The sequence below is a fragment of the Schistocerca piceifrons genome, chromosome X (genome assembly GCF_021461385.2).
Source record: "Schistocerca piceifrons isolate TAMUIC-IGC-003096 chromosome X, iqSchPice1.1, whole genome shotgun sequence".
NCBI lineage: Eukaryota > Metazoa > Arthropoda > Insecta > Orthoptera > Acrididae > Schistocerca > Schistocerca piceifrons.
In genome coordinates this window covers 680,882,599-680,898,212 of record NC_060149.1, presented here as the reverse complement: position 1 = coordinate 680,898,212, position 15,614 = coordinate 680,882,599, and positions in this window count along the sequence as shown.

Genomic DNA, 15,614 nt, shown 5'->3' with positions numbered 1-15,614 from the left:
TATTCAGCAAAGCAGGGGTCTATTTGTTGTTTAATGAAGTAAAGAAGTGATGATGTAATGACATACAAAGGAATATGTGAAGTATAGGTAATCAGGAAGAAGTAACAGTACATAACTGAAAATATACATGAATTAATAACAGTTAAGGAACTTGACTTTGCAGTACCTTAATTTTTCTGAATGCACCCCTGTAGCTAACTAGGTTGAAAACTACTTTCTGCATAAGTGAATCAAAAAGAACATTACACTGCCATGTAAAAAGTCATGGATCACTACAGGGATAAAAGTATCTCATGGAAGGGAAAGAGAAATGTATCTTTGGAAAGAACAAGGAGGGATCGTGCAGTAGCTGCACACTACAAAAATTACTCAGAATTATTGAGGAAGGTTACTAAACAATCAAGGAACATGCAGATAATGTCAGAAATCAGTAATTTCAGCAGCAGACTTAAGGCTGTATGGAATGTAGTGGAACGAGAGACAGGACAACTGGCCACAGAACAAGACAATGTCATTACTGAACTGAATGGAAGGCCTGTAAATGATGAGTCACAGGTAGCAAATGTATTTAATAATCATTCAAGAGAAAAAGTTACTCCCATAAAAATAAATCATATGAATGTATCACCAAATTCTCCTTCTGAAACTGCAGAAATTATACATTCCTTCAAAAATAATAGTATATATCTCTCAAGGTGTTTCCAAAAGATTATTAAAGATTTGCTCGCATATAAAAGGTGCAGTTTTATCCAACATATGTAATTCATCACTGATTACAGCTATTTTTCCATAGAGACTGAAATATGTCATTGTTAAGCCCCTCTTTAAAAAACATGATAAGAGAGATGTCAATAACTACAGATCTGTTTCACTGCTGACATCATTTTCCAAAATTTTTGAGAAAGTGTTGTATTCTAGAGTAGTATCTCACCTTAGCAACAATAACATCATCAGTAAATCACAGTCTGGATTTCAGAAGGGCCATTGTACTGAGAATGCCATTTACATCCAGAGTGTGAGTTATGTGACATAGAACATGGTTTCCATCCCATGTGTTATGTTTTTGATCTCTCACAATAAATAATTTTTTCCTTTCCTTTTTCTAATTTTCTGCAACATTTTCAGTACTGTCATATAAGTATGTATGGCATATTTACTGATATTCCAAAAGTGAATTTGAGATTCACCTGTTCAAATTTATTGTTTAGATATTGTTTTTGGCTAGGCTGATTCCGCTTACACCATTAGTTTGGCTATAGAGTAGGTTAATTAAAAGTTACAATTAAATAATTTTAACATTATAGTATGATGTGAAATTTTTTAAAGGCTAATCAACATAATTCAGCTAATGATCCACACCAGTAGAAACTTAAGTATTCTGACTTTCTTGTGAAGTACTTTAAATTACCTAAAATTAATGTCTTCTGAAATAATGAAATCTGAAGTTCAGAGCTGCTGCCAACGTCCATTGCTGTTTTTGTCACAACCACTGTTAGATTCTGATCTTTGACAACATACTTTCGCTACCTAAATTTTTCTGTACGTAATGACACAAAACACTGTCTGTCTGAATAGGCCATGAAGGCCAATGGTACCAAGCAACCACAGTGTAATCTTCAGCCCACAGGCATCAGCAGGCATCAGTGGATGCCCATATGGAAGAGCATATGGTCAGCACCCCGTTCTCCCAGCCATTGTCAGTTTCCATGGCCAAAAATGCTGCTTCTCAATCAAGTAGTTCCTAAGTTGGCCACAAAAGGGTTGGTGCATCCTACTTGCCAACAGCGCTTGGCAGATCAGTTGGTCACCAGTCCAAGTGTTAGCCAAGCCCAACAGTGTTTGACTTCAGTGATCTGACAGGAACTGATGTTGCCACCGCAGCAAGGCCACTGACACATAATTACACAGAAAAATATTAATTGAATAATTAATAATTTCATGTAATTTATCCTAATCTGCAATATGGCACTCTGATATATAAACAAGAGGATTCCCATTGTGTAGGAAGAATAGTGTCCATAGAGTTATCCAAATTTCTGACATGTGACATTTTCTATGAGACAAAATCTCATTCTTCTAATTGATTCATCTGTGGGTTCTTGGTGAAATACTGTATATCATGTTAACTAAATGAAAGCTTTTTTAAGTCTTGTTTCAAAAACTTTATTGTTACTCTATGACACAGGTTGCAGGAAAATATGTTTAAACCTGAAACATAGGTCATACAGTAATACTACAGATTGTGAAACAAGGCTAAAAAAGCATTTCATGTAGTTAATACAAAATCACATTTGTTCTTGTTGTAGATCAAAAACAGCAAAAGTCAACCTAGCTAAATTGTAAAGCATTGTATAGTTTTCACAGTAACAGTTTGTTGTTATGCCTATCTATAAGCAGTCAAACATCACTCAGAATTGCCAGTTTGCAGTTAGAAAGCACACAAGTAAGAACTCAAGAACTTTAACATTTAATAGCTTTTGAATGATTTCTATAGCTTAAACTAATGAACATATCACTCAATCTGTGTTGTGATAACCAAGACTGTGGAATGTTATTTTTATCAAAACCAGTGATTGTTGCACATAGTGTTTCCCATTATAGACCGGCTTAAAGGAACTATCAAAGTGTACATTTTTCTAATAAATTACTACAGAACAGTGCTAAGTGTAAACTGTGGCATGTGTAAATGTGAAATGTGTCTTTCTTCCACAGCATAACCATTAACTTCACTACTGTAATTGTAGAGTTGATCTGGTTCAACAAGCTAACAAATTTCTGTAGTTGACAAACTGGTCACCATTTCTAATATCAAACTTAGTGAAGAAGAAATGGGTGTGTTAGTTCAATGTACACAATGGTGTTGTGTACATTTTTGAGTATGCACCATCTTGCACTCATTTACATTTTTCAGCTTTGTGGTGATCAAAAGTGCTGCTACTGAGTAGGAACGATGAGAACCAGGTTAATACTGGTTGAGCTGCAGTACGTGCTACACCTGCCCTAAAAGTTCCTTCATGAAAAATGTACTGAAATCAATAAACATCTTAACTACTTATATTAGCTCAAATAAAAATTTACAGACTAAAATTAGAAAAATAAATATAATGACTGTATATCTGTACACCTTTAATTAACTTGAAAACCCAAATATATTTGAAAAAGCGACTCAAGATGTGTTTATATTTACATGCTAATGATGATAAACTTACTCTTCTTCTGTTTGCTTCTTGGTATATTCAGTTGGTGCCCTGCCTGGTGTTGCGTCATGGAAAGTGGACACAGATGCTGTTTCTGCCATAGCTGACACAGTCACTCCTGTTTCCCCCTCTTCTGAAAACCTACAACCATGCATTAGCCTGAGATGACCTAGCCATGAGTGTGTGTTGGAGATTGTTTTTCTAGCCTTTATATTGCTTATAGGTTTATCTTCTATACCAGTTAAAAATATAAAGACACTTGGATAGCTGTTCCTGCATACATCAAATGTAAAAAATGGTATTTTGTGTAGGAGGGATAATAGAAGTTCATGATGATGGCAAGCCTTAGCCTCAACTTTCATAAACAACAGAAATGAAAAAAAAAACTAAAAGTATGTCATTGCTTCTCTCACACAATTATGAACACTTATAAATTCTGAAACACAATTGGAAATACTTACATTATTATGGAGAGGATAGTAAAATAACTTATACTCTTCCTCTTTGTTTTTCACATGGTGTGTCACAGAAGCAGGAGGTAGCTAATGCACTTGCTGCTTCTCCAACTGTAAACCTATTCACTCCCTTTCCTCTTTATTATGAATGCACTGAAGCATTGATTAGCGTCAGATGTCATGGTGAAGTGCCTGCACTGCAAATGGTCACTCTTTGTGCATTAATAGACAATGGTACTATGAAAAGGCATGGCTGCCAAATGATGTGCGTGTGTGTGTGTGTGTGTGTGTGTGTGTGTGTGTGTGTGTGTGTGTGTGTGTGTGTGTGTGTGTGTGTGTCTGTGTGTGTGTGTGTCTGTGTGTGTGTGTTTATTGTTCTGGGCTTCCTCAAGGCTAGTCAGACTTTGGCAAATCTTCTTGCATTTTGTAGACAGAGGTGTCATCACAAACAAAGGATTGCCACAAACATACTTTCCTCACTGATAAACATTAATTGTGAAGTCTTTCTCAGTTGTAATACTGTTAATTGGATCCACAGAATGCCACAAGTTAGTGTAGTGAGCTCCAGAAAAGTTTTCAGATGACACTATTTTGAAAAAAGCATGGCCAGGAGTGGGCCAACCAATAAGGTCACCATGGTATTACCATTCCTTTCTGTAAGTTGCTTTCTGAGTTATCTGTAATACATTGTGGTGTACTTTTGTTTTGCCCTTGATCCACAACAAATTTGGAAGTGTGTAAAAGAAGGAGTAATCTGTTAGTCTTGTGTGTTTTCATGATATACAATCATGTGGAAGCTCATAGACTTTTAGGAAGCACAAATTGTCAATCAAAGATTATTTGGTGCCTCTGTGGTAACAGTAAAAAGCTACTAAGTGTATCTCCAGCTATTGTATCGAATCTTCAGATCTGTATAGAGTTAACTGGATTAATGCTTCTACTTTGAAGAGAATCTGAACTTCTGGAAAGAGAGAAAATGGTTTTAAAAAGATGTTTACCTTTTATGTTATGTCAGTTCCATTTAGGTTTCAGCTGGGCTAAAGATGTGTCTAATGAACAAAGTTCTAACAAAGTATTTCCAACTGTATTACCAAATATACTGTATGGTAGAGTTACTGCTGCAACACTTCACCATATCAGAAAAATGCATAGAAAATGCTTTAATTGTTCAAAGCACAAAAATACTGCACTGTATAGCTGTAGAAGCACGTTACCTTACCCATCATTTCAGTTTTCATACAATACAATGGACAGTGATGGAAAAAATTCACAACACCAAGAATGATTTATGTGACATACACAAAAATTGGCAGGAAAGTTTCTACACCTGAAAGATGATGTCTACTCAAATTTCATGTGAACTGCATAAAAATAGCACTAGTGGAAGCACTATGATGATGCAAATCAGGTTTGCTTCAAACATATGCTGTAATCATCATGAGTGTTAGGAACCTTTGAGATTGAATGTGGTGAGTTGATGTTAGTCAAGAATGCATTTAGGGCAACAAAAGGTGCCATTATCAACACCTCATTGACTTTGAATGAGGCCATTTCTGTGAAAAACTGGATGTTCCTTCTGCGATACTGCAGCAAGACTAGGCAGGAACGTAGCCACTGTAGATCATTACTGGCAATGGTGGTCACAAAAATGTACATTCGCAAGAAGACCAGGCTCTGGACAGACACTTGGCACTACTGGGAGGGAAGACCTTTGAGTTTGGCATATGGCTCTGGCACATCATGCTGCATCTGTAGCAGCAGTCTGAGCAGCAGTTGGCACCACAGTGACACAACAAACTGTTACAAATCAGTTACTTCAAGAACAGCTCTGGGCCAGGTGGCCCATAGCATGCGTTCAACTGAACCACCATTTCGGGGTTCAGTTGTGTCAAGCAAGAGCTCATTGGTGATAAGTGTTGAGGTGCCAGTAATGACTGTGTGTTGCTTAGATGTCGGCAAGTTGCGGACCTGCAACCAATCTGTCCCCATGCTAGCCACACCCTGGACAAACCTGGAGATATGGTCTGGGGTGTGATTTCATAGAGCAGCAGGAGCATCCTCGTGGTTATCCCACACATCCTGACTGCAAAACTGTATGTCAGAGTGGTGATTCAACCCGTTCTGCTATCATTTATGAACAGCATTCCAAGGGGTGTTAGCCAACAGGATAATGCTCACTCACATACCTCTTTTGCAGTCCAACCTGATCTACAGAGTGTTGACATTTTGCCTTGACCTGGTCAATCACCAGGTCTGTCTGCAGTCAAGCAGGTATGAGATATCATCAGACAACTCCAGTGTCATCCATAAACAGCAATAACTGTTCCTGCAATGACTGACTAAGTGCAACAGGCATGGAGCTTCATCCCACAAACTGACATCCAGCACTTGTAAAACACAGTGCACATGTGGTTGCATGATTATATTCAACATTCTGATGGGTACAATGGTTATTAACGTACCAGAATTTCACATTTGCAGTGGGTCATCTCACTCTTACATTAATTTGCTAATCACTTAAATACATTTCTTAGACAAATGTATCACTAAAATTTCATTATTCTACAATAATTTTTTTGGTGTTGTGATTTTTTCATAAGGGTGTTTACCTGTGAACAAAAGTGGGAAATGAATCAAGTCATCACTGTCTCTTCCTCTTTTCCAGCAGTGTGTAGGGTGTGCAATGGACTGACTGATAATAAACTTGTGTTTCAATATAAGAAACAGTAACTGCTAGGGTCTCGAAGTGACTTAATTTCAATAAAAAGTAAAAGTATTTTATACATAATGAAAACTCAAAAAATATGTGCCAAAACTGTTTAAATGTAGTCAGTGTATAGAACATATTATTAGACCATAAATAGAATATAAGTTAAGAGTAAAAAGAGACATAAATGTAATATAAGGTGGTTTGAATTCTGTAATATATTAGGTCAAAACTCCTTCTCTGTCATACTGGATTTTACCTTAATCAAATCATCTGGTGTGCATTTAAGTCTTGTCTTTGTATTGTTTTTTCACTGTCATATTTTCCTCTAACTGTGAACTTCATGACTTGCACACACTATATATTTAAAACACAAATGATCATTTTTCCTCTTATTTTCTCTCCTTTTTTTTTTTCTTTAAATGGATGCTGGGATATTATTTTGGCAACTAGAGATATACAGGAAATGCTTATTTTACATGTGGTCACAGGATGGGTGGACTGTATCAGTATGTAACACCAGTGCTTCTTACTGATTATTATCATTTACACTCACAACTCAACACTTACATACCTACCAGCAGACATTAATATATCTTACACAAGGCATGGCAGCAAAGTAACCCACGGTAATCTAAACCTCTTGCCTCCAATGGCATTTCATAAAATTTGCCATGAATGTATCCTTATTTTTGATTAGTGAGTTCCAGTGTCAAGTAACCACACTCAAATGATTGCTCTTGAGTAACACACTCTTTTCCCTTGCTGAAACATACACACACTGTGAAATATTTTTCCCTGAAAGCATTCCACATCCACCAGCTTGCTGATACATCTACCAGATGCTAGAAACTAATTGTTTCACTGGTTTGTAATGTTTATGGCACTCTGATTGCAGCTATGGCCTACGTATGCTGAACTTTCACCAGTGGCCTACAGGCAAAACTAGCATCAGGCTCCTTCTACAACTACAATAGCATTGTGATGTTGCCAGTGGCAGTGTTACCACCACAATTAATTCTTTCCTTGTTTTTGGGCTCACCTTGTACAGATACAGTGCAAAATGCTACAGCAAAACCAACTTTTTAATTTCCGTTTTTGTATATAAAATATAAGGATTGAGCTATTTCTCCTACACTACAGATTGTTCTAAAATCTATGCATTCAGGGTCACAACATGTCTTGCTTTTATAGTCTTTCTCATTGTTGTACTTCATATTAACTTAAAATTATTTTGTAGGTAGGTCGAGATGAGTCTATTCTGAGAATTAGTGATACTTGGCCTAAATTTATCTCAGCAGAGCACATAAAATACCTCCTTTTTATTGATTATATCAATAAACCTTTATGTGAGTTAAATAAGTTAAATGATACAAAATTACTGACAGTAGTTCCTATAAATAGTATCAGCACTAGTCAAATTTGGATGGTGCAGTGTTCAAATCCTCTTGAGGAAATCCTGTTTTAAGTTTATGATGCTTTAATCAAATTATTTAATGTGAATTCAAGGACTGTTTCTCTGAGGTCATGACTGATTTTACTCTTCTGATCCTCTTTCAATCTTAGTTCAGGCTCCTGATTTAATAACCTCATCACTGACAAAATGTTTAGCTCTAATTTCCTTTAATTATGTTTACTCTTTGTAATTTCATGAAAAACCATTTAGAAGCTTCTGTAAGCCATTTAAGATTGGGCAAAACTGAAGAATGGCATACTGTGATAGGTCAATCACAGACAGCCCCTGCATTGTGTCATGCAGCTGAAAAAGAAACTTGGTGACACAAATTGTCAGATGGTAAAAGTATATCTACATCTACATCTACATCCATACTCCGCAAGCCACCTGACGGTGTGTGGCGGAGGGTACCTTGAGTACCTCTATTGGTTCTCCCTTCTATTCCAGTCTCGTATTGTTCGTGGAAAGAAGGATTGTCGGTATGCCTCTGTGTGGGCTCTAATCTCTCTGATTTTATCCTCATGGTCTCTTCGCGAGATATATGTAGGAGGGAGCAATATACTGCTTGACTCTTCGGTGAAGGTATGTTCTCGAAACTTCAACAAAAGCCTGTACCGAGCTACTGAGCATCTCTCCTGCAGAGTCTTCCACTGGAGTTTATCTATCATCTCCATAACACTTTCGCGATTACTAAATGATCCTGTAATGAAGCGCACTGCTCTCCGTTGGATCTTCTCTACCTCTTCTATCAACCCTATTTGGTACAGATCCCACACTGCTGAGCAGTATTCAAGCAGTGGGCGAACAAGCGTACTGTAACCTACTTCCTTTATTTTCGGATTGAATTTCCTTAGGATTCTTCCAATGAATCTCACTCTGGCATCTGATTTACTGACGATCAGCTTTATATGATCATTCCATTTTAAATCACTCCTAATGCATGCTCCCAGATAATTTATGGCATTAACTGCTTCCAGTTGCTGACCTGCTATATTGTAGCTAAATGATAAGGGATCTTTCTTTCTATGTATTCGCAGCACATTACACTTGTCTACAATGAGATTCAATTGCCATTCCCTGCACCATGCGTCAATTCGCGGCAGATCCTCCTGCATTTCAGTACAATTTTCCATTGTTACAACCTCTCGATATACCACAGCATCATCCACAAAAAGCCTCAGTGAACTTCTGATGTCATCCACAAGGTCATTTATGTATATTGTGAATAGCAGCAGTCCTATGACACTCCCCTGTGGCGCACCTGAAATGACTCTTACTTCGGAAGACTTCTCTCCATTGAGAATGACATGCTGCATTCTGTTATCTAGGAACTCTTCAATCCAATAACACAATTGGTCTGATAGTCCATATGCTCTTACTTTGTTCATTAAATGACTGTGGGGAACTGTATCGAACGCCTTGCGGAAGTCAAGAAACACGTCATCTACCTGTGAACCCGTGTCTATGGCCCTCTGAGTCTCGTAGACAAATAGCTGGGTTTCACACGATCGTCTTTTTCAAAACCCATGCTGATTCCTACAGAATAGATTTCTAGTCTTCAGAAAAGTCACTATACTCGAACATAATACGTGTTCCAAAATTCTACAACTGATCGACATTAGAGATATAGGTCTATAGTTCTGCACATGTGTTTGACATCCCTTCTTGAAAACCGGGATGACCTGGGCCCTTTTCCAATCCTTTGGAAAGCTACGCTCTTCTGGAGACCTACGGTACACCGCTTCAAGAAGGGGGGTAAGTTCCTTCACGTACTCTGTGTAAAATCGAACTGGTATCCCATCAGGTCCAGCAGCCTTCCCTCTTTTGAGTGATTTTAATTGTTTCTCTATCCCTCTATCGTCTATTTCGATATCTACCATTTTGTCATCTGTGCGACAATCTAGAGAAGGAACTACAGTGCAGTCTTCCCTTGTGAAACAGCTTTGGAAAAAGACATTTAGTATTTAGGCCTTTAGTCCGTCATCCTCTGTTTCAGTACCATTTTGGTCACAGAGTGTCTGGACATTTTGTTTTGATCCACCAATCACTTTGACATAAGACCAAAACTTCTTAGGATTTTCTGCCAAGTCAGCACATAGAACTTTACTTTCGAATTCATTGAACGCCTCTCGCATAGCCCTGCTCACACTACATTTCGCTTCACGTAATTTTTGTTTGTCTGCAAGGCTTTGGCTATGTTTATGTTTGCTGTGAAGTTCCCTTTGCTTCCGCAGCAGTTTTATAACTCGGTTGTTGTACCATGGTGGCTCTTTTCCATCTCTTACGATCTTGCTTGGCACATACTCATCTAGTGCATATTGTATGATGGTTTTGAACTTTGTCCACTGATCCTCAACACTATCTGTACTTGGGACAAAACTTTAGTGTTGAGCCATCAGGTACTCTGAAATCTGCATTTTGTCACTTTTGCTAAACCGAAAAATCTTCCTACCTTTTTTAATATTTCTATTTGTGGCTGAAATCATCGATGCAGTAACCGCTTTATGATCAGTGATTCCCTGTTCTGTGTTAACTGTTTCAAATAGTTCGGGTCTGTTTGTCACCAGAAGGTCTAATATGTTATTGCCACGAGTCGGTTCTCTGTTTAACTGCTCAAGATTGTTTTCAGATAAAGCACTTTAAAAAATTTCACTGGATTCTTTGTCCCTGCCACCCGTTATGAACGTTTGAGTCTCCCAGTCTATATCCAGCAAATTAAAATGTCCACCCAGGACTATAACATGGTGGGGAAATCTACTCGAAATATTTTCCAAATTATCCTTCAGGTGCTCAGCCACAACAGCTGCTGAGCCAGGGGGCCTATAGAGGCATCCAATTACCATGTCTGAGCCTGCTTTAACCGTGACCTTCACCCAAATTATTGCACATTTCGGATCTCCGTCAATTTCCTTTGATACTATTGCATTTCTTATCACTATAAACATGCCTCCCCCTTCACTCTCCAGCCTGTCTCTGCAGTATACATTCCAATCTCAGTTTAGGATTTCATTACTGTTTATGTCTGGTTTCAGCCAACTTTCTGTCCCTAGTACTATGTGGGTATTGTGACCCTTTATTAATGAGAGCAGTTCTGGTACCTTTCTATAGATGCTCCTGCAGTTTACTATTAGCACATTAATATTGTTATTCCCTGTTGCATCTTGCCTACTATTACCTTGCAGCGTCTCAGGAGGTGTCTTGGCGGGCCTAGGGAAGGAATCCTCTAACCTAAAAAACCCACATGTGCACTCCACACGTACTCTGCTACCCCTGTAGCCGCTTCCTGCATATGAAATATGCTGGAAGGCTTACTGATAAAGTTATTGATGAATTTCAGGAATATTATGGCAAAGCCATAAGAGAAAACACACAAGTTGGAAAGTGTGAAAAGAGCAATGTGGGCAACATACCTTCACAGACACTAACCCTGTGCATAAATTGTGCCCACCTGCACCAGATACATGGTGCAAGTATTGAAAAATGGAGGCAGCAGGAAAATTAGATGGATTTAAACATAATCACTCAGTGCGTGACGCAGTAATGGAGGCCATGAAGTCTATATTCAGAGACTTAACACATCCAGACTTGCTAAAGAAATGCCTCCATGGTAACACACAGAATGTTAATGAGGCATTTAACAATATTGTGTGGACACAGATTCCAAAAAATGTGTTTGTAGGCATGAAAACTTTAAGAGAAGGTGTATTTGATGTAGTTATTTCTTTCAATGATGGTATTTATGGGAGATTAAAAGTCCTGGATCAGCTGGGAAGAATACAGGGCATAATATGGCAACTACATTGGAAGCCATGGACTGATTAAGAGTGTGTAAAGCTGAAATTTCTGCTCAGCAAATGATCAAGGAGGCAAGAAAGAAGAGAAGAATGAAGAATATTTAGGTGAAGAAGAAGAATCAGATTATGGAGCACATTGTGTTTTTTTTTAAGAAGAAAGGTGTGTTTCCATAGACCTCTTACTTAAACTTCAATTTTCTCAAAACAGTAAATTTTCATGCAAAAGACCCATTTTCGCATGAACCAATAAACATAGAATTTATGAGGATTGTTTATATAGAGGAGGTAATTATATGGATCAACAATCAGTGTTTTGAGAGTTAGATAATTGATGTGTGTTGTATAAAAAACAGTACTTTGTTCAAATAAACTGGCATATTTCTAAAAAATTGTTTCTCAATTACCACTAAGGGTACTTTTTCATTTCTAGATTAGTGAACTAAATACATTCAGATAATCAACTGTCAAAACTTTGGTGATATTTTCAATAGTTTTAAGCATAATGGGTTAAAAGTTGAAAGCATTTAGCACTGACAGCATAGGGGGTCTGATCTCACTTTAATGCTGCTGGTGAAATTGCACCACATGAGAGTATGCATTGGCCAGAGACAATCTGATACTAATTGTGTGACAGTATGCATTTAGTATCTATAGAAGATCTACCATGTTTTGACTGCAATGTTACCAACCACTAGGTTTCATGAATATTCTTCATTAACAGATTATGTAAATTGTGAAGCAATACTCAGACCTAATACCAAGAATCTGCTTCACAAAAGTAAACAAATGATTATTCATAAGATTTTTAATAACTTATTTGTAGTGCACTAATTTTTCAGTGGAAAGTCCATGAAGGGTTTGGTGCTATCATTTTACCTTGTGTTGTTGTGGTCTTCAGTCAGAAGGAACTGTTTGATGCAGCTCTCCAAGCAACTACATCCTGTGGAAGCTTCTTCATCTCCAAATAACTACTGCAATCTACATCCCCCTGAATCTGCTTACTGCATTCATCTCTTTGTCTCCTCCTACAATTTTTACCCCTCATATTTTCCTCCATTACCACATTGGTGATGTCTCAGAATGTGTCATATCAACCAATCCCTTCATTTGGTCAAATTACCACAAGTTTCTTGTCTCCCCAATTTTATTCAGTACCTTTTCATTAGTTTTATGATCTACCCATCTAATCTTCAGCATTCTTCTGTAGTACCATATTCCAAAAGCCTCTGTTCTCTCCTAGTCTAAACTGTTTATCATTCATGTTTCACTTCCATACACAGCTACACTTCAGATAAATAACTTCAGGAAAGACTTCCTAATACTTAAGTCAATGCATGATGTTAACAAATTGGTTGTATTGCCATTGTCAGTCTAGATTTTATGCCATCATCAGTTAGTTCATTGCCCAAACAGCCAAACTCACCTACTGCTCTGAGTGTCTTTTTTCCACAACTAATTCCCTTGACATCTCCTGACTTAATTTGACTACCTTCCATTATCATTGTTTTGCTTTTGTTGATGTTCATATTATATCCTCCTTTCAAGACACTGTCCATTCTGTTCAACTGCTCTTCCAAGTCCTTTATTGTCTCTGGTGAAATGACAATGTTATTGGCAAACCTCACTGTTTTTACTACTCTTCAAGACACTGTCCATTCTGTTCAACTGCTCTTCCAAGTCCTTTATTGCCTCTGGTGGAATGACAATGTTATTGGCAAACCTCACAGTTTTTACTACTCTCTGAACTTTAATTCCTACTCAAAATTTTTTCTTTTTTCCTTTACTGCTTGCTCAATGTACAGACTGGATAACATCAGAGATAGGCTATAACCATCTTTCACTCCTTTCTCAATCACAGCTTTCCTTTCATGACTCTTGTCTCTGCTGTTTGGTTTCTGCACAAGTTGTAAATAGCCTTTTGCACCCTGATACATATGGAGTTTCAAGGAGAGTCTTCCAGTCAACACTGTCGAACACTTTATCTAAGCCTACAAATGCTATAACTATAGGTTTGCTTTCCCTTAATCTATATTCTAAGATAATTCGTAGGGACAGTATTGCCTCAGATTTTCCTACAATTCTGCAGAATTCAAATTGATTTCCCCCACCAAGGTTGGCTTCTGCCAGTTTTTCCATTCTTCTGTAAAGAATTCACATTAGTATATTTATTTATTTATTTAATTATACATCAAGTTCCGGAGGACCAAATTGTGGAGCAAATCTCCAAGGTCATGGAATGTGTGTGTGTGTGTGTGTGTGTGTGTGTGTGTGTGTGTGTGTGTAAACAAAGATGATGTGACTTACCAAATGAAAGCACTGGCATGTTGACAGACACACAAACATATACAAAAAATTCATATATATATATATATATATATATATATATATATATATATATATATATATATATATATATGATCTACCCATCTAATCTTCAGCCATATATAGGCCAATTTCAAAATACCCAGACTCGTGAACAGGGGTCGACAAGAGGTTCGTGAACTTACACCACTTATTGCCCGAACCATCCATTTCTGAGCCAAAAATATCTTTTTAGAATGGGAAGAGTTACCCCCAAAATATAAGATCATATGACATAAGTGAATGAAAATAAGCAAATTAGACTGATTTTCATGTTGAACGATCACTCACTTCAGATACCATTCAAATAGTAAAAATGGCAGCATTAAGTCTTTGAAGAAGATCCTGATCGTGAGCTTTTCATAACAGCTTACTATCTATCTGAATATCTAGAAATTTGAAATGTTCAGTTTCACTAATCATGTGTCCATTCTGTGAAATTAAAATGTCAGGTTTTGTTGAACTGTGTGTTAGAAACTGTAAAAACTGAGTCTTACTGTGACTTAACTTTAATTCATTTTCTACAACCCATGAACTTAGGTCATGAACTGCACTATTTGAAACTGAGGCAATGTTGCACACGACATCCTTCACTACCAAGCTAGTATCATCAGAAAACAGAAATATTTTGGAGTTACCCATAATACTAGAGGGCATATCATTTATGTAAATAAGGAACAGGAGTGGCCCCAACACTGAGCCCTGGGACACCACCTACTTGACTGTACCCCACTCAGACCCCACATGACAGCCATTCTCAACATTGCGAATAATTACCTTTTGATGGCAGTTGCTAAAGTAAGTGGTGAACAAATTGTGAGCTACTCCCCGTATTGCGTAATGGTCCAACTTCTGGAGCAATATTTTGTGATCAGCACAATCAAATGCCTTAGTTAACTCAAAAAATATGCCTAACATTTGAAGCCTTTTGTTTAATCCATCCAGTACCTCACAGAGAAAAGAGCATATAGCATTTTCATTTGTTACATGACTTCTAAAGCTGAAGTGTACATTTGAAGGCAAATCATGTGGTATAAAATGATCAATTATCCTTACATACACAGCCTTTTCAATAACTTTAGCAAACACTGATAGCATAGAAATAGGTCTAAAATTATCTACATTATCCCTTTCTCCCTTTTTATAAAGTGGCTTTACTATTGAATACATTAATTGTTCAGGAAACTGACCATTTATAAAGGAAAAATTACAAATATGGCTAAATACAGGGCTAACATGTGCAGCACAGTACTTTAATATTCTACTAGACACTATCATAACCATGAGAGTCCTTAGTCTTCAGTGATTTAATTATTGACTCAATCTCCCTCTTGTCTGTATCACAGAGAAGTATTTCAGACACCAATCTCAGAAAGGCATTTGCCAAGAAAGTTATATGATTCCCTGTAGAAAATATATTTTTATTTAATTCACTAGCAATGCTCTGAAAATGATTGTTAAAAACTGTACATATATCTGACTTATCAGTAACAGAAATATTTTTATTGCAAACTGACTCTATATCATCGACCTTGTGCTGCTGACCAGACACTTCCTTTACAACTGACCATATGGTTTTAGTTTTATCCTGTGAATTAGCTATTCTATTTGCATACCACATACTCTTTGCCTTCCTAATAACAT